This window comes from Papaver somniferum, chromosome 4 (genome assembly GCF_003573695.1).
Source record: "Papaver somniferum cultivar HN1 chromosome 4, ASM357369v1, whole genome shotgun sequence".
NCBI classification, from domain to species: Eukaryota; Viridiplantae; Streptophyta; class Magnoliopsida; order Ranunculales; family Papaveraceae; genus Papaver; species Papaver somniferum.
In genome coordinates, this window is record NC_039361.1 from 135736836 (window position 1) to 135752711 (window position 15876).

Genomic DNA, 15876 nt, shown 5'->3' on the forward strand with positions numbered 1-15876 from the left:
CGGCGAAGTTCTCAAACTCGAGAATTTCTGCTGGAGTTTGTAAACTCTGCCGGGTAACTTAAGTCCACGAACCTAGTCTGCGAACTTGAGAAGGTTATATATCTGAAGATGATTTTTGAACTTAAACTTAAAAAGACTAAGGAATGCAGTATGCAAACCGTGGCTAAAAAATTTCATGAACCTATTCGAGTGAATCAAATCATCTTTGCTTCAATTGTGTCTTGTGTAGTACATAAGATTTCCTTGAAATTGAACAACTCTCTAACTAGTTCATTTGAAGTCATTTGAACTAGTTATGGTGAAGAAGAACATGGTTGATATGAAATGCTCATATGGCTAACCTTTGGATAACTATTGTTGAACCAACAAGTGCATACGTTTGGGTACGGTTAACAAACCTTGAAGCGTGCATTGTCAAGTTTGTGTAACAAGCTAAGTTTTCGATCTAACGGTTAAGAAATATTAGCTTGAATCTAAATCAGGTTTTCATCTAACGGCGGATATTGATTGCTTTGTTACCAAGGTAACCTAATTGCAAACCCTGATTTGAAAGACTATATAAAGGAGACATCTGGTATTGTGCAAAACTAATCCCCACACCTTACAAGTGATACTAGGATGCGTGCTAGAGTCGTTTCTCCTTTAACCTTTGGTTTTCTTCTTCTAAAACCAGGTTAAGGACTTAAAGACTTCATTGGGATTGTGAAGCCAGACCGATACTACTTTTATCGTAGTTGTGTGATCTGATCTTGCATCTTCTATCGTACGAGTACAATCAGATTGATTGGCTTGATATTGATATCTCCGATAGGCAAGATATAAAAAGTAATCACAAACATCTTCGTCTCATTGTTTGTGATTCCGCAACATCTTGTTTCTCTACCATACGATTAATATTGTTGTGAGGTGATTGGTAACTCTAGGCTGTTCTTCGGGAATATAAGACCGGATTTTTTTTTGTACGTCTTTGTACTTAATAATTACTGGCTTTTTGTTGTGATCAGATATATGTTGGTTGATTTCCTGTAGGGATGGTAAAACCTTCTACCTGTGTTTGAGTAATTGAAGGCATAGAAGGAGAAGTCCTCGGGTAAAATGCTGCTTAACTGTATGAAATATTTTCAAGTTCTCTATTGTGTAAAGCTTTGTAAAAGTGTTTGAGGATCAGTAAACTATCCGGGTACTTGTGCAGATTTGCATTTGTTCCAGTCTTTTTCCTCTGGTCTGTTTGATATGTTACTAAACTTCCAAGTTTGTAATGGTTAAACAAGTTACTGAGATTGGAAAGCTTTGAGAAGCTCATGCAAAGCCAATAAAGTTCAAGGATGGTACATGACTTCTTAGACAGGTTAGTTTGTTCAACTATTTTATTGCGTACACTTTCCTTACTTATACATAACCTTTATTAGTTTTTATGAACGATAATGGTGGTTTGTTTTAAGTGTTCCATGTCATATATCTTGATATCAACTTTGTATTGGAAGATGACTAAATGAGAATGATTTTCCTAGGAAGACAACTTTGTCAATGGATCAGAATGGTACTTTAGGGAATACAATGACAGGAGTACAGATGCTAAATTTTTTCCTTCACTTAAACTTTACTACTCCATTTGACTGGTTGCATCTGTTACATAATACAGGTAACACATCTTCTAAGTGATAGAAACAACTTAACCAACTCCCAGTCGAAGATGATGATTGCATTGGTAATACGAAGGAGATGATAGTTGGTTCGTCGTTATTAATCAAGATGGGAAGTGGCAAAGTTCTCAGGTGGAAACAATGATGCATCATCATCTTCATGCTCGACAAGCCATGGGAATCGGTGCTTCTAGACCAGCTAGTCGAGCAAGTTGCGATACTGGCTACTGCTTGATCCTGTAATAGCGATTACTGGTCGAGGTGAATAACTTGTCCTTGATGTAAATCTGAACTAATATGTTACTTGTATTATATGCATAACTTATGGTCATATTAAACTGATTTAGATGTTTTTCTGTGTATTTGTTGGTTCTTTTCTCCTATCTGAATTAGTTGTTCTTAATTGTTGCAGAAAATAGGGCAGCACAAGTGTTTTGTACTACGCATGTTTCGTTCTTCAGGTACATTGGCTTCATGTAGTTGATATTTACGTAGTTGTTAGATTGCATATCTATTCCTCAAAGATATATTTCATAGTTTATGCTATCTTTTACTCTCTTTTTTCCAGATTTGTTTGAAGACTTGTCCTTACGGAGGCTGTATACAGCAGTGATGATAGGAAGGGATCTAAAATGAAAATATCTCCTCATGGCAAGATACCACTGGAAACATAGTAGAAGAGGATCTGGAATTTTTTGGTTGCAACAAGTTGGGGACGAGTTGCGCCTTATCAGAATCTCACAAGCAGTTATTTGATTATGTCAGCAACTTGATCTCAGATAACAGTCTTGAAGTAGAAGGTGCTCTGGACTTGAAGTACTGGTGCTTGCAGAAGTAGGCCTACTCTTTGTGATGTATTTTCAACTTATCTTTCATGTATACATTTTTTTCCAACAATAAGGTGTAAGTACTATGTATTGCTGGTTTGGCAGAGTTTAGCTGAACATAATTTATGTGATACAGAGAGTAATTGATATGCCAGAGTAGTTTTTTTTTGGCCTGGATTTGTTGCAGGGAACTCTTGACTAGGTCAACGACAAATTGACTTGACTTTTTTTTCATGTTGCAAAAGTTTAGCAACGGACTTTAACTGTTGCTAAATTTAGAACCAGAATAATAAACCGGGTCCGGCTAAGATTAGTCGTTCTAAGTTTTCTTGGTTCTAAATTTCGCAACTGCTCGAGGCTGTTGCGACAAGAATATAGCAACAACATCCAAATGCTGCTATACCTATTCGCAACGGCCAAAACCGTTGCAAAGGAAAGTCAAAAACAGTTTGCTGAACCGAAAAACCTTGCAAAAATAATTTCGCAACGGCTGGCTGCTGTTGCAAGTCCCTTTTGCAACTGCAAGCAGCCGTTGCTAATCCCGAAAAATGGTGTAGTGTTTTAGGGTTTATCTGTGGGAGACAGATTGATCTTTTGATAGACTTGTCTGTGTGAGAAAGATTTGTTTGTTGTCAAAGCCTGCGATTTTGGGTCTTAGCAACTCTTAGTTGTGGGTGAGATCAATTAAGGGAATCAAGTGCGCAGTATCCTGTTGGGATCATAGGCGTAGGGAGTACAACTGTACCTTGGATCAGTGGGAGACTGATTGGGGTTCAACTACAGTCCAGTCTGAAGTTAGATTGGAGTAGGCTAGTGTCTGTAGCGGCTTAATACAGTGTGTGTTCAATCTGGACTAGATCCCTGGGTTTTTCCGCATTTGCGGTTTCCTCGTTAACAAAATTTCTGGTGTCTGTGTTATTTCTATTTCCGCATTATATTTGTTTATATAATTGAAATAATACAGATTGTGCGTTTGAATCAATCAATTGGAAATCCGACCTTTGGTTGTTGATTGATATTTATTGATACTTGGATATTGGTCTTTGGTACCATCCAAGTTATTCCTTGTATTTGATTAGAACTCGCAGTTCTTGCTTGAGTAAATCAAATCAAGAAGAGAGATATAAACTCGTTGATATACTTTTAGTTGATTGAGTCTTGTTGATTTTCTTAAAAGTATATTCGAGTTTTTTCATACAGATTGCTAAGCGAAACATTGGGTGGTGTTGTTAGACCCCCGTTTTTTCACAAACGATCTTTCTACACTCTCTCCAGAAATACTCTTGTTGGAGAGATATTTGATAATGAACACGCATCTACAGAAGAGGTGATTTCTCTTAAAGCTGCAAACAATCTGAATCCTCTAAGGATAAATCTGGTTTGCCAGATACTAAGGATGTTACTCCACGACAATTTAGAAAATTCTTGAAAGACAGGAAAAAGAGTTTTTCTAAAGGTGCAACATCTTCTAATGATGGTGTACAATGCTTTAACTGTCGTGGTTGCGGGCACCTTTCTTCAGTATGTCCTAGCTGGAGCCGTAGACAATCAGCGTATGCATCAGCTTTTCCTACTCTTAATGATGGACCCGAATATTATGATCACCAAGAGTACGCATGAGAGGTTGCATTAGCTTCTGAAAAATTCTTTCGGATACTGATTCTGATTCTAACGAAGAAGTGTTCCATGTAGATCTAGTTGCTAATAATCTTCTTAAGGAATGTCATCAGAAACTCTCGGAAGCTGAAAGCACCATTTTCAGTGAGAAAGTTAAATATGACAGACTTCGTAATCGGAATAAAGACTTGCAAAACCAACTTGATTCTTTTGGTGCAAGAGATTATCTCAACGAAATACGAAATCTTAAAGAATAAATTGCCGGAAGTCGAGATCAGGAAATTATTCTTCAAGCAAAGCTAGATAACTTGGAGAACATTGAGATGAACTTGTTATTTGATTCGGAACGAGAAGATCTCAAAGTTCAATGTGAATCATCCAAGAATGATCTAGTTATTGCGCTTGAAATGGTCAAAAGGTTGGAAGAATAAAACTCGATCTTAAAAGAGAGCTTGTCTAGAAATAGCAGCTCAGATAAATTAGCCTCAATATTGGGTGCATGTAGAATTAATCGTGATACACGAGGATTGGGATATAAAGGAATAGACGCTCCTGGTATTTTCAAAGAGGTAAAATTTGTCAGAGCTAAAGATTTTTCTCAACCAAAACCTTCCACGGTTAACAAAAATGAAGTATCTCTACCAACTGCCGAAAAGAGGAAATTCTGTCGAGCTCCAAAGAAAGCACATATACATTCAGGTAATACTAAATATAAATTTTTCCACTCTACTAAACATTGATTTTATTGTGGAAAACCAAGTCACTTGTAAAGGAATTGCAGTTATCTTAAACAAGATAAAACCAGATCTGATTTTGTTAAGATGACAAGATCTGATGTTCCAAACTGGAGAAAAACTGAGTCTCATAATTACAGTTCTTCTAGGATTCCCTCAAAGAACTTTAATAATTATATTGGGGAGAAAAATAAATACGTTGCTCCAAAAGATACTCAGAGATGGGTACCAAAGAAGACCAATAAAGCAACGAGTACTATTAAAAAGGATCTCCCAGACAAGGGTTCGACAAGGGATAACATCTTAAAAAGGTATGGAACAGTTATTGAAAGTTTCGAGGAAGTTGTTAAATTCCTAGAGTCCATGCATGATTTTGTTTCGAATATCTGTGGTGAGCAAGATTCTGTTCACCTTAACACAACCTGATTGTGTTGAAATTGCATTCTCACCAAGAAGCCCTTGTAAATACGGTGAGGATTGCAGAAGAATTGGGGCGCACATATTATGTTGGGTAATTGTTGAATATGTGGAACAATTTGTTGTTTCGAGCTGAGTTTATCTTGCTTATCTATTTCTCGAAATATGTGTTGGTAAGCTTTCGCTTGACCAAGTTCATCTTTACTAGTGACGAAAGTCATATTAGTTTCAATCACTTGAAAATCGCTTTGACGAAAAACAGTTTGTGAACAACAACTATATAACGTTCTCTAAGAATGTTTCAATGATTGAAATGAGAGTTTAGAATACATAACCGTAGTTGGATATAAACATTATGAGATAACTCATATGTGTGTAAGTCCAATATCCTTGAACCAAAGTATTCGTACTTTGCTGCTCAGGATAACCAGAACTAAAGTCCGCGTACCAGTACGCGTACCGTCGAAAGTTCACATCCCGTGAATTTCTGCTGGAGTTTGTGAACTGAAAACAAACTTATTTCAGGTACTTAAGTCCGCGTACCAGGATGCGTACTTAAGTAGGTTATTATCTAAAAAAATTTTAATTCGTGAACTAAGCATTTATACATTTAGGAATGCAATCTTTGAAAACCGTGGCTATAATGTTCATGAATTGATTCGAGTGAATCAAAACTGTTTTTGTTTCGATTGTGTCTTGTATACTTATATGATATCTAAGCAATTGAACAACTCTCTAACTAGTTTCATTTGAGTCATTTGAACTAGTTATGGTTAAGATGAATATGGCTAAATACCACACGTATGATTCTTAATTACCTAACTTGATTTGTTATTAAAAATCTTAAGCATAACAGGTTAGAAGCAATAATCAAAATCATTGGATGTAACCATTCTTGGTGTAAATCCTTATGAAAAGGGTTATTCTTCCTCTAAGCATATAAATTCTTATTTGTATCTTAGAAAAGATGATCACAATACTTGATCCTCATGAGAAACTTTTAATGATTGGACCTTAGCTCGTATCTCCTTGTGGGATTTCTAAAATCCATTTTATAAATCCTTCTTCCTGGAGAAAGGTCACTTTTGTTGTTCTTTCGGGAATGACTTTTTATGGAGAAGAGTTCTTAATTGGACTTGTGCTTAATTTCCAAATCTTTGTGGGGAGAAGCGGTTGTGGAACATATAGGGGTTAACTTGTATCATAAAAAACTCCTTGATGAGGTCAATTGATGTGTTTCGTAGATAGTGGTAAAAGTGGTTCGATTCTCAGACTTGCGAAGGATAAAATATAAACTCAAATTCTAAAACTAAAATAGAAAACACACTAAAAGTTGTAGCAAACTCAATCAAAGATGATATCAATATTAAAAGAACACTGAGGCTAAGATTCCACTATTTTCCAAGTTTAAGGTGATTTAATCCAATCTTTGTATTCATTAAAATTTTCTCGTTCAATTTGATTCTTACTATTGCAACAAGTAGATTTTCAAAATCAATAATTGTAAATACCAAGTATGAAGTATCAAAAGTCTTAAACTAAGCATACTCCATCAAAATAGATCACAATTACTCAAATAAAACTCGTATTCGATATTAGTTCAAGGCAAATAATCATAATAAAATTGCAATAAATAGATAAAAGAGAATATGCCACTTCTTGTTGGAAAAATGATTCCTCCAGCGCCTCAGCAATGGGGTTTAGCTCCTCATATTAACCATGTTCTCAAAGTATGTTTTTATAGCTCAAAAGTGTACAAGGAGGTGAAAAAGTGATAACACAGCCGATTCGCAACAATGTGAAGGTGTTGCAAAATCTCTGTTACAAAGAGGAAACAGTAGCTAAAGACTTAATGCAATTACTGTTGATAAACGATAGATGGATTCTTCTGTTGAATAACGATAGTGTTTTGCGACAGATACTTGTGCGTCAATGTTCTTCGTGTTCTTCCTCTTCAGCAGCAGCAGCTGAATATTGTATTTTCCTGCAACTCGATCTCTGGAGCTCTGTGGTGTTCTAAAATTCTCCTAAGGTTTCGTACCCCCTATGTGAGACTCGAAACAACTTATATATACTCTACAGGTGACGATATTTCGAGAAAGATTTCAATTATCTTCTTGTTCTTTTCTCTGCAAGTCACGGACTTTTCTTCACATAAAGTTACGGATTCTTTCCATTTTCTTCTCTGGTTTCCGTCGTCAACCCTCTTCTTAGGATATAATCAAATCCAACAGGTGATATTCTCTTCCCTTTCTGTACGTATTTACTAAAAATAAATCAACTTCCCATAATTTCTCTCTTGCCATGTTTTCACGAGAACCACATCACAACTTCTCCTGGTTCGATTCAAACTCTACTACCACCCATGTTTTGTAGCAACGGGCTAATTTAAGTCATATCCATGAAAATATCCAGCATAATGCACGTAACTTTTCAACAGCAAAAAAAGCCGAGATTATATCACTTTCCTGTTTTGCTTCATACTAAAAATCCAGCCCAAGTTCATCGAATAAAATACCCATACACGCCCTGTTTAGTCCACTGAAGCCTAACCCAAGAGAATTCAGCGGTTGAATCTCTCCATAATCGTTCCAAAATCAAATCCTAAAATATGCTCCGCTGTAAAAATAATTCCCGCCAGAACTTGAATTTGAATTCTTGAAGATGACCTCCCCTTATCCTCTGATGGGGTGTAAATAGCATGCGGCAGCAAATAGTAAAGAGGACACCCCTTATCAGTAAGTGCCCCTTAGTAATTGAAGTGCCCCTTATCCAAACTCAGAGTCTGAATAGTAATTTTCTCCCACGAGCGCAAATACCACTTTTCGAGCCAATTTTCCCGCAAAAGCTTATTTCTCCAAAAACACCTACAAAAACATAAAATACCTAAATAAGTACAAAAATGGGTACTAACAAAATAGAAAATTGAGATCAAAATAGACACATAAATGCGTCTATCAAATACCCCCAAACCTATTATTTGCTAGTCCTCGAGCAAATCAAGTAAAATAAAATCCTAACTCACTGTCGCAGGCATCGTCGATTGCATTTAGCGTATGCAATAAGCCTTTAAACCTCTAGGTGTCTCTAGTGGCGGAGTATTGTCTCCGGAGGGCTTACCAGAGGTATACTCACAAAACCTTTATACTCCAAACCCTAGCTATCTACACAGAACTTTGGAAGGCACTAAAGAATCTCCTTGCTTGGCATACTTATTGACTACAGGAGGAAGTACCCTGATGCGAAATTACAATTGCTGTACACGAGTTCGCACTCAAGCATACTAAAATTCATATGAAGTGACAGAGCTCTACTCAGATAGTCGCACTATGGACATCAATATCCGGAGTCAAAACTAATCACATGGATAGATCAAGAAGATGGATTTCAGAGAAAAACATAGATGGTTTTGATGTTTACTAGGTGAACGGTGTTTCTCATATCTGTCTGAAGGCCTCCGCCAAAATAAACCTATCCTAATGGACTGAGATACTAGTCTGACTAATATCAACACACTGGCATATACAAGGGTACCAGTGGTCGATAATCCTAACTCTAGGTCAACACAACTAGCATATACAAGGGTTCCAGTGGTCGACTTTATTGAATTTATTCCAGTTGGTCTGATGGTCTGGTCTCAATTTCTTTTTTTTTTTCATCTCAATCACTCTAATTCACCCTAGCATTGGTAACAACTTGAATAGTGAGCCCCACCTAATCACTTAGAGAAACATAGTTTAAAAACAAAACAAAATAAAAACAGAAGTGAAAAGGACTCAATGAGATATGGTGAAACTATCATGTTATTTCTAACACCTGAGCTCTGTGCTTTTATGAATAGACTCTTTAGATGTTGCCATCTAGTCAGATTGGTTCCTCAACTCCTACAACCAAAATGCTTTCATCCACTTAGATTGGTTAGTGCCATCCCGAATAGGGATAAATTTCTAGGCTGTGGAGTTTATTTATTGCAACAAAAAGGTAACAAAAAGTTCTACCACCCCCAAACTTAAATCTAACATTGTCCTCAATGTTTCTAATTAAAGAACAATACCAAAAATATAAGTAACATGAGGAAATAGTAAAGAGAGAAGTCGGAAAGATAGTACCTGGGTGAAGTGTAACCAAAAACCTACAAAAATATTATACAACATACAAAATCGCCTCGATGGTCAATCAAGGTAAACATGGTACTACAGAGGGACCTCCTCAACATCACCTGTAGGAAAAGGCTCTAAAAAGGGCTTCAATCGCTGACCGTTAACCTTCGAAGAACTACTACCATCTGGTGTCTCAATCTCAACACCGCCATGAGGAAAAACAGTACGGACCACAAAAGGACCGGTCCACCAAGAACGCAACTTCACGGGGAATAGATGCAACCGAGTGTCATACATAAGAACTTTTTGACCTGGAGAAAATGACTTTCGTAAAATATTCTTATCATGTACAAGTTTTATTTTGTTCTTATACTCCTTAGCACAATCGTATGCATCTCTACAAATCTCGTCCAACTCATTAAGCTGGAGTTTTCTGTGAGCTCCTGCCTTGTCAAGTGAAAAGTTTAGGTTCTTAATAGCCCAATAGGTTCTATGCTATAACTCAACGGGCAGGTGACATGCCTTTCCAAACACTACACGGTAAGGTGACATTCCAATGGGTGTCTTAAACGCAGTACGATAAGCCCATAAGGCATCAGTAAGCCTCGATGACCAGTCTTTCCTATTAGGATTAACTGTTTTCTCTAAAATACGCTTAATTTCCCTATTGGAGACCTCTACCTGACCACTAGTTTGTGGGTGATATGGGGTTGCTACTTTATGGGTAATATTGTATTGTTTCATTAATAGAGAAAACGATCTATTACAAAAGTTTGAACCTCCATCACTAATTATAGCTCGCGGCGTACCAAAACGTGTAAGTATATTCTCTTTCAAAAACTGGACTATGACCCTGTGGTCATTCGTTTTACACGGAACCGCCTCAACCCACTTAGACACATAGTCTACAACGATAAGTATGTAAAGATAACCAAACGAAATAGGAAATGGACCCATAAAATCAATGCCCCACACATCAAAGACCTCAATCACTAAAATAGGGTTCAAAGGCATCATATTTCTACGGGAAATGGTTCCTAACTTCTGGCAACGCTCACAAGAAACACAATGACTATGGGAATCTTTAAACAACGAAGGCCAGTAAAATCCATACTGCAAAATCTTAGCAGCAGTCTTCTTAGAACTAAAATAACCCCCACATGCATGTTCATGACAAAAGTAGATAATACTAGACTGGTCACTCTCAGATACACATCTCCTAATAATCTGGTCCGGACAATACTTAAACAGATAAGGATCGTCCCAAAAGAAATGCTTAACCTCGCTAAAAACCTAGAACGATCTTGCTTACCCCAATGTTGAGGCATTCGACCAGTAACAAGATAATTCACTATATTTGCATACCAAGGTGATTGGGAAACAGAGAACAATTGTTCATCAGGAAAACTATCCCTTATAAGAAGGGAATTATTAGGGGAACTAACAACTAGCCTAGACAAGTGGTCTGCTACTACATTATCTGCACCCTTTTTTTCTCTAATGTCTTGAAAAAATTCTTGTAACAAAAGGATCCATCTAATCAATCTAGGTTTGGTATCCTTCTTAGAAAAAAAGGTATTTCAAAGCAGCATGATCAATATAGATTACGATCTTAGAACCTAATAAATAGGATCTAAACTTATCCAAGGCAAACATGATGGCTAGAAATTCTTTCTCGGTAGTTGTATAGTTCATATGGGAATCATTCAGAGTTTTGTTAGCATAGTAAATCACATGGAGTAATTTGTTTTCTCGCTGACCTAGCACAATGCCTACATAATTTCAAAGGGTAGGTTCCAGTTAGGTGTCTGGACTATCGGGGCAGTAGTGAGTAAAGTTTTAAGCTTATCAAAATCCTTTAAGCAAGCATCATAAATGACAAACTTAACATCTTTTGCAAGCAAATTGCAAAGAGGTCTAGAAATCAAGCTAAAATCCTTAATGAATCGATGGTAAAAACCTGCATGCCCTAAGAATGACCTAATATCTTTTACGGTTTTTGGGACCTGTAAAGTCTTAATAAGGTCAACTTTGGCTTTGTCTACCTCTATACCCTTTGAAGAAACGATGTGCCCTAAGACAATTCCTGATTCAACCATGAAATGGCATTTTTCCCAATTAAGCACTAAATTCTTTTCCTTACACCTAGTCAACACTAATGTCAAATGATGCAAGCACTCATCAAAAGATGAACCAAACACTGAAAAATCATCCATAAATACCTCTAAAAACCGATCTACCATATCAGAAATATGCTCATCATACAACGCTGAAAAGTCGCAGGGGCATTACATAACCCGAAAGGCATGCGTCTATACGCAAAGGTACCAAAGGGACAGGTAAAAGTGGTTTTCTCTTGGTCTTCTGGGGCAATAACGATCTGATTATAACCGGAGTAGCCATCTAAGAAGCAATAGTGACTATGTCCAGCTAATCGCTCTAGCATTTGGTCGATAAGGAAGGGGAAAGTGATCCTTCCTTGTGACCTTGTTCAATTTCCTATAGTCAATACACACACGCCATCCCGTGGTCACTCGGGTTGGGATTAATTCATTATTATCATTCTGGACTACAGTGATACCTGATTTTTGGGGACAACCTGAACAGGGCTGACCCACTTACTGTCTGAAATTGGGTAAATAATACCCGCATCTAACAACTTAAGCACCTCTTTTCGAACTACCTCTTTCATGTTAGGGTTCAGTCGACGTTGCATCTCCCTAGAAGGTTTGGAGTCTTCCTCTAAATGAATCTGATGCATACACACAGTAGGACTTATACCCTTAATGTCTGTTAGTCCACCCTAAAGCTTCCTTATTGTCTTGAAGTACTTTACTAGCCTACTTTCCTGATCACTATCCAAATCGGAAGCTACAATCACAGGTAAAGTCTCAGATGGGCCTAAAAACACATACTTAGAGTATCGGGTAGTGGTTTAAGGTCCAACTTTGGGGCTCTTCTAAAGAAGGAATTAGGGTAGTCTCAGAAACTGGTAACGGTTCGAACCTAGCTTTCCATCTATCAGTGTCTAACACAGGGGTAGAATCTAATAGAGCATTCACTTGTTCAATAGTGCTATCGTCATCAAAATCTAAACCAAAATGGGATAGACAACTTTCTAATGGGTCTTCAAATAAATGTTTGGTAATGACTTCTGAACTAAGGCTTCTATCATGTTCACCTCTTCAACACATGTGTCATCTAGCTCATAAGGTAGCTTACTGACATTAAAAATGTTCATCTCTATAGTCATATTACCAAAAGATAAATTCATCACACCATTTCGACAGTTAATGATCGCATTCGACGTAGCTAAAAACGGGCGACCTAAAATCACAGGTATCTGGTTCTCTGGGTCAGGGACAGGTTGAGTATCTAGGACCACGAAATCCACTGGATAGATAAACTTGTCGACCTCAATAAGGACATCCTCATAACACCTCGAGGAATTTTAACAGACCTATCAGCTAACTGCAGTGTTATCTGAGTAGGTTTCATTTCACCAAGTCCTAGCTGTAAGTACATGGAAAGTAGGTTCACACTGGCTCCTAAGTCAAGTAAAGCTTTTTCTACCCGGGTTACCTATTGTACAAGCAATGGTAGGGAACCTGGGTCTTTGTACTTTGGAGTTGTAGTGTTTTGAATAATTGAACTTACGTGACTAGCTAAAAAGGCTTTCTTATGGACGCTAAGTTTTCGCTTTCGCGTACACATATCCTTAAGGAACTTGGCATAAGCAGGAATTTGCCTAATTGCATCTAATAAAGGAAGGTTTATGGTAACTTGCTTAAAAACCTCCAATATGTCATTAAAGTTCGATTCCTTCTTTGTTGGTACTAATAGCTGAGGAAATGGGGCTCTAGGCACAAATCAGACCTCTCAGGAACTGAGTTGGCATCATCAGAAATTTCATCCTAGTTTCCTAGAGTGGTCCTGAGGGGTGAACTACAGTATGTTCACTATCGGGCATGGTTACCTGATTGTCTACTATTCTACCACTCCTAAGGGTTCTAATAGCATTCAATTGATTCGATGGTTTTGTACCTACTTCATGAACTCCTCTAGGATTGGGATTAGTCTGACTAGGGAACCTACCATTATCTCTCTCACTTAAGGTCTTAGCTATTTGGCCGACTTGAAGTTCTAACTTAGCAAGGCTCTGAGCATTAGTTTGAAAATTCTGCTTGGTTTCCTGTTGAAAACTAACATGGCTCTGTGCTAACATTTCCTGAGTTTTTGCTAACATCTTAATAGATTCCTCTAAGCTAGTCGTTTTATTTTCTGGGCCTGATGTATTCCTAGTGTAGCCAAAACCTGGGGGAGCATTAGAATTATTAGACTGACCCTGACTCTGGCCCTTAGACCATGAAAAGTTCGGATGGTTTCTCCAACCAGGATTATAGGTTTCTGAATATGGGTCAAACTTCTGACGATTATCAAACCTAGTGTTATTATATAGAGCATTGGCTTGCTCTTCATTATTCTGGACTTCCCAAAAAGGCTCCACTCTACCACTAGTGTTACCCACTTCTAAATAGCAGCAATTTTGGCATCTGATTCATAGCCTCCTTCTACCCTATTAACGTTTCCTCTGCCGAGAAGAATTGTTTTCTGGGGTCCCCTACTACTTTACTATTGTTTGGTCTTTTCGTCGACTTCATGCAAATATGTCATCGCATCATCAACTGTTTGGTTCTCAAATCCACCAGTACACATAGATTCTACTGTGGTTGTGGTGGGATAATCTAAACCCTCATAAAGGATCTGAACTAACCTAACCTTCTCTAAACCATGATGAGGACATTGGTCTAATAAATCATTGAACCTTTCCAAATACCTATACAAAGTTTCTCCCTCCTGTTGAGAAAACGTGCATATTTGCGTCCTAATAGACGATGTTTTGTGCCTAGGGAAAAACTTGTTCAAAAAGGCAGATGTAAGTTGTTCATACGTTTCGATTGACCCGGAAGCCAAACTATATAGCCACGATTTAGCTTTATCTTTCAGGGAAAAGGGGAATAACCTAAGTTTCAAAGCATCATCATCTAGGTTTCTAATCCTGAGGGTACTACAAATTTCCTCAAAGTCCCTAACATGGAAATAGGGGTTTTCATTTTCTTTCCCTAAAAAGATTGGGAGCAGCTGTAAGGTCCCAGGTTTAAGTTCATAAGTTGCTTCCGTCTCAGCTAACCTGATACATGAGGGGAGTAGTCCTAGTTGGATTCAACAAAGCTTTCAAAGTTGCCATTTCTGGCGCTATCGGAGCAACAGGATTCTCTCCTCAGTCAAAGGACGTTCAAAAACAGACTCTTCAAAAGTCGGACTCTCTAGATTAAGGTAATCGAGACGCTTCGAACTACTAGGTTTCTCTTTAACAAATCTACCTAGTGCGTCTCTTTTACGTTCAGGCATACAATAGAATTTTCTAAATTGGAAGGGTAAGCAAACACAGATCAAGGCCGACTCAACCAAATCAAACCTATTGATTTCTAGCAAACAAAAAGCATGATGGCTCCACTTAGATTGTTTCTAGACCAGCTTCTAATCCTTCGAACGGGAATTCGTTACAATTTAAGCAAACCCCTCTGGAATCAATCCGAGTTAAAGTAAGTTGAATAGAGGCGAGGGAAGCTCGGTGGAGCTTTGATACCCAAGGCCTCACCGGTATTACAAGGCGGCGCAGTCACGCATTCAACTTACAGAAACCGTCAAGAACTTCGAAGTATGCTTAAAAGAGTAACCAATATTTTTCGAATGACTTTCCTGTTAAGCTCGTTACCCTATCGGTCTCGTTCTAGTCAAAATTTTAGGCTTAGGTTCGCGTAGGTTACGTGTTCCTAAAGCGGGCAAGAAGAGAACGGTGATGAAATCCGAACCCTTATCTTGTATGGCCAGGCCTTGCCCTTTACTAGAAAAATAAATGTCCGTATTCAGTCCTCAACATATATGCATACGAAGGAGTCCAGTAACTCGCTGACAGGGGATTCGCGAGTGTTTAGAATCTTACCTCCCGTTCCAGACGGGGGATGAATCGGTTGTAGTCGACTCGGGCCACTGACTCCGATGTCAAGTGTACGAACCCAAGGTGCAGAGACAATATCGTAATTGTCCTCCTTCTCTGCAAACAGTTTATATTTAAAGTACCCTTCCAGGGTAATAAAAAAATAATGTCCCAAAGTCCAAAAGTCCAAAAAGAAAAGAAAAATTACAAAAATAATAAACCCTAATACAGTTTTTTTTTCTAAAAGAAAATAAACAAACCCTAAACTAAAATTGTCTAAAATAAAATTGTCTTCTTTTCTGTTCTTTTTGCTTTAATCTTTAGCTCCAAGTCTTTATGAAATCACCAAACTCTTTGGCTCAATTTTCTTTATGATCCAGAACCTGTAGACACAAGATAAATACCCAAAAACATAAAAAAAACAAATAAAAAATAAAAATAAAATAATCTAAAACCCTAAAAACAAGTCCGCGTCGGCGGCGCCAAAAATTGATGTGTTTGTAGATAGTGGTAAAAGTGGTTCGATTCTCAGACTTG

The 15876-nt window shown here is 37.7% G+C and overlaps 1 pseudogene; it reads left to right on the forward strand.

Moving 5' to 3' along the window:
* Positions 1–14124: 14124 nt before the first annotated feature.
* On the forward strand, positions 14125–14224 carry LOC113276676 (annotated as a pseudogene).
* Positions 14225–15876: the final 1652 nt, after the last annotated feature.